A 4363-nucleotide genomic window follows, 5' to 3' on the forward strand; every position below is an offset into this window, starting at 1 on the left:
AAAAGGATATGCGACCAGAAGCTGGTGAGGTGGAAATGCCAAGCTCGGCTGTGCGTTAGCCTGTTATGATTCACAAGCTGCGGGGGTAGGACAAGCAACATTAATTAAAAACTTGATAAATCTGACTGACTCCCAGAGATGATTGGCGATGTCTTGGTGGTTAATATAGAGATGCCTCGAAGAAACCATCGTAGATGATTGCTTTCGGTTTTGTCATAAAATTGGTCCGATAAGTTTGCTTGTGGTGGGAACCCATATTTGCGTTTGCGTTTGGTGGTGAGATGTGCGCCAATGAAATTGCCGGTCGGAAATCTTTTGCCGGAGCAATACAGATACAGCAAGGGGCGACCCATTTCTCTGACACGAAGCGGGTTGCCCCTTTTCACCGGATCGTTGTTGAACCATCAAGCCAAGGGTCAAGCCTCGCCCGGAGAGGGTGTGACCCGCGCGGCCCGGCGGCCGAGACGTCATGTAGCTGCTAAGGATATCTGACGTCGCTCACCTCTCACCTTAGCAGGAAGAGCTGGCACCGCGTGGAATCGAACCCCGTACCTCTGGTTTACTAGATGTGCAGCTACACTAGCGATACCCTTGTACTTGTACGTGCACTACCAGTACCAGTAATCCAATGGGTAGTTCACAGCCTCCCCTGGGCCTGGGGTAATGTCCACCCAATGGCAGAATCTTGTCTCTCCCCACTGCCTATCCAGGAGTTCGGAGTTCATATTACAAGTAGCAAAGTTTGTCGGTTCCAGGACGACCTGGTCGCGAAGCCATGTTGGGTAAGTGTGGGTAAACGCTTGTCAATGTGTAAGTGGCAACTCAAATGACAGGCTGGAATAGTAAAGTGGCTACTCAAATGACAGCTCTGCACTATGCAGAGCTCAGATGGCAGGCTGGAGACCGGTGGACGTAGCCATACTGCTGCAGCTGACTTCGGGCACCAACGCATTGTACGGTTGAAGAGGTTTCCTGTGCACCACATTATGGGCCGTGCTTTCCAGCGACAGGACGAGCAGGTCGGCCGTTCACTCTGGAGAGAAAACACTAACCCGGTCGGGTTAAGGCCCATTACGTCCAGACGACAGCCGTGGCCCCTGTTCGTAGTCACAGTGAATGTCTGCTTAGCACTGAACTGTGTCCGCTTGAACTCGAAGAGCATGTCAGATGGGATGGAGGTGGCTCTTGGGGTGAAGTCGTTCGCTCCCCTGCCCTTGTTTGTCATAATGGTGACCACTGCAGAGCTTGGGGTATCCAGGTTTCGTAGGAACATGATGGGCGCGCCCTGCTTAAACACCAAGTTTTGTGATGGTAGTTATGGCGGCTCCAGGTTGCTGAGAAGCCCCAATGGGATGTCCATAGCCTCCTCCTCTGGGCCTGGGTCAATGTCCACGGACCTACAGGTCTTTGTTTCTCCATGCTGGTTCTCCATACGTTTACGGTTTTTGACATCAGCAGCGAAGTTTTTTTAATGCCAGGATGACCTGCTCGCTGAGCCAGGTCCGATCTTGGTATCGTTCTTCCAGGTCGGGAAGTCCTTGGCCAAAAGGCTGTCGACAAATTATGTGCTGTTGTCGGCGGGAATATTGACTTAGCTCTCTTGGCTCTGGATTTGGCCGCTACCATCGTGTAGGAGCTGGTCGGTCAGCTGTCCTGCTGCGCTGTCGCCGCTGAGTGCGCATGCGTGGAGGGTGAGACGCGCGCAAGCGCTCGTCACGTTGTGATTTATGCGATATCATGGAGAAACCGTGACATAGGAATCTCTTTTTGGAGTTGTCACTCAATTTGCATTTTGTGCGTTTCACTGATCGTCATATTCTGATTTTCATCCTATCCGTCTGTTCGCAACCGGCAGACGTGGAACTGATTAACACGCGGCGGCTGATATTCTTCGCTGCTTTCGTAAGTTTCAAATGACGCTAAGCCAATCAATGCTAATACATTGGGAAGAGTTTGCCACCGCCGCACCTCGCACGGTGGTCCCATCTGGACCTACATCAACCGTCCTCTCATCATACTGGCTCAGGTTATATACATTTTTGGGGTCTACCATCGATAATTTTCGAATTATTCAATGGCAAGGTTTTCCCTGTTCTGCCGTTTAAAGGCAAAACCCCATATGCTTATGTTTGGCCATTTTGCGTTTTTGATGTCAGTTGATCGATCTTCTCAAACTGAATTTGGTTATTTAAACCAGTAGTTGAAATTTTTGCAAGTTTTTAGCTAAAGAAAGGGCTTAAGGTAATGCAAATTTTGACGAGTGGTTTAAATAACTGAATTCAGTTTGAGAAGACAAATCAAATGACATGAGGCACTCAAAATGGCTAAGAATGAATATATGGGGCTTTACCGCTGAACGGCGGTGCTCTATATGAGATAAGATAACACCACATGAGATTTGCTTGTCGCCTTCGTCGCGCCGCCCCCTTTGTATCCCAGCTTAGTTCCGTTTGTCGCGCTGCCTACGATTCGTTATCTTGGTTTGCACGCATGCATTGTCATTTTATTCCGGTCCGAGTGACCGTTTTTTTATAAATATTATCCGGGTTTAAAAACCTGTAATGAATTTACGAACGTTGCAAATTATTATGCTCTGTGGGGCAGTCATGCGACGAAGAGGCTCGGGGCGAATCAGACTGACACTCTAACACCATTTAAATAAGAGCGAAAGACTGACAAAACGAAACTATGCATTATGTACAATTACATCTTTCGAGAAATCTTCCTTCAGAAGGTATTTATCTGCCAACATCCACTGGCCGGCCGATACGCGCGTCCATTCTTGGCTTACGAAAACTGCATGGTGCACGCCGATGTCGACATATTAAAGGAACGACACGCTAAAACAACAAACCAAATGATGATGGGCAATAAAGTACGTAAATATTAACTTTCGCGACTGCCTTTCCGCATAATGGCAAACAGTGCACTTCTATGCTGGAATGTATTTTGCCCTTAGCTGATTCATGCACAATCATTTCAGTCGGTGGCTTCATATTTTAACCCTGGGAGCCAAATTCGAAGCCAGTGGATTCAAACTTTCTACCCCCCAGGCGGCAGCCGAAGTCGGCAGCCCCCAACTTAGCAAACTCGAGGCCAAAGTTCAACCCGTCATCAGTAACACGAGGTCGAAGCCCCAACCGAATGTAAACTCTGAAGTAATTGACACCTGACGCCTGTTCAGGACTTATTAGAATGATGGTATGATGTTTTACGTCTTTGAGCCATGCATGCGCCGCAACCACGCAGTGTTACGTAATGCATTACTTATTGGGGTGACAGGACGGGTGCGTATGCTTCTTTATAAAAAGGTCACCACTGATGAAAAAGTCACCATGACAAAGCATTCATTTTCGCATCAAATCAAAAGCGTTATTTTGAAACCAAAAAAATTGAAGCCGAAGGTTAACCGAACAATAAAAATGACACAAGATTAAGGCCAATCATAAAAACGACCCAAAGCCGAGAGCGAAATCGTTAAAGAAAAGCTGCAGCTTCGCAAGGCCGAGGTCAAGGCTGGCTTTGTCGCCATTTCTGCTCGCACCACAACCATGCACCCACAAACACTCAAAAGCGCTTGTGAATGTCAGTCGTCATTGAACGCGCGTGAAAAACGCTTAGAAAGCGATTGCTGCAATCGATCGAATGTCCCTTGGTTGCTGGAAAACTTGGAAATCTAAGATGAAAAGAAATCTATGTCAACACAAGAGGTTAAGTATCCCTCGAAACGCAATTTCGACAAATAATACGGGGTTTGAGATTGGTGGAGAGTCTGGCATGAGCCAAGCGCTGACAACAACACTTCTCGACACGGTTACTGAGGGCTCTAACAAAAGGAAGGGCTCCATCCAATCTTTGTAAGACACCCTTTACCTTAAGTACAGGGGTTGCACGGAACGAGGCTGGGGGAGGGGGGGGGGGGGGGCGGAGGATTACATAGCAGATTCTAGGGGATGCATAGGCACCCATTGCAGCCGCCTGGCCACGGACACGCCCAATTTCATTGCTCGGCTTCAAAAGTCCATGGATGTTTATCTTCAAAATATCCTACCACAGCGCACGACTTTATTTTACTTATTTCTGTGCAGATCTGCGGGCGATTTCCGCCACCATCTTTGAAGTACAAACAAGTGAAATTGGTAGATGAATGGTAGGAACCGGTAAGTCAATACAGTAATGCCACACAAACGTATTTGTATCAACTAGGCATACGAAAATGATGCACACAATCGGCAATTAGTTTAAAATGTTCCACATTTAAGATTGCAAGCTGTGGATCACCCTAGAATGCAGGCTTTTGATCTGACTCATTCAGTAGCTAGTCTCCAACAGTGTCAAACGACTGCTTCTGGTATGACAATGG

Source organism: Pollicipes pollicipes, unplaced genomic scaffold (assembly GCF_011947565.3).
Source record: "Pollicipes pollicipes isolate AB1234 unplaced genomic scaffold, Ppol_2.1 Scaffold_724;HRSCAF=833_pilon_pilon_pilon, whole genome shotgun sequence".
Classification (NCBI taxonomy): Eukaryota; Metazoa; Arthropoda; class Thecostraca; order Pollicipedomorpha; family Pollicipedidae; genus Pollicipes; species Pollicipes pollicipes.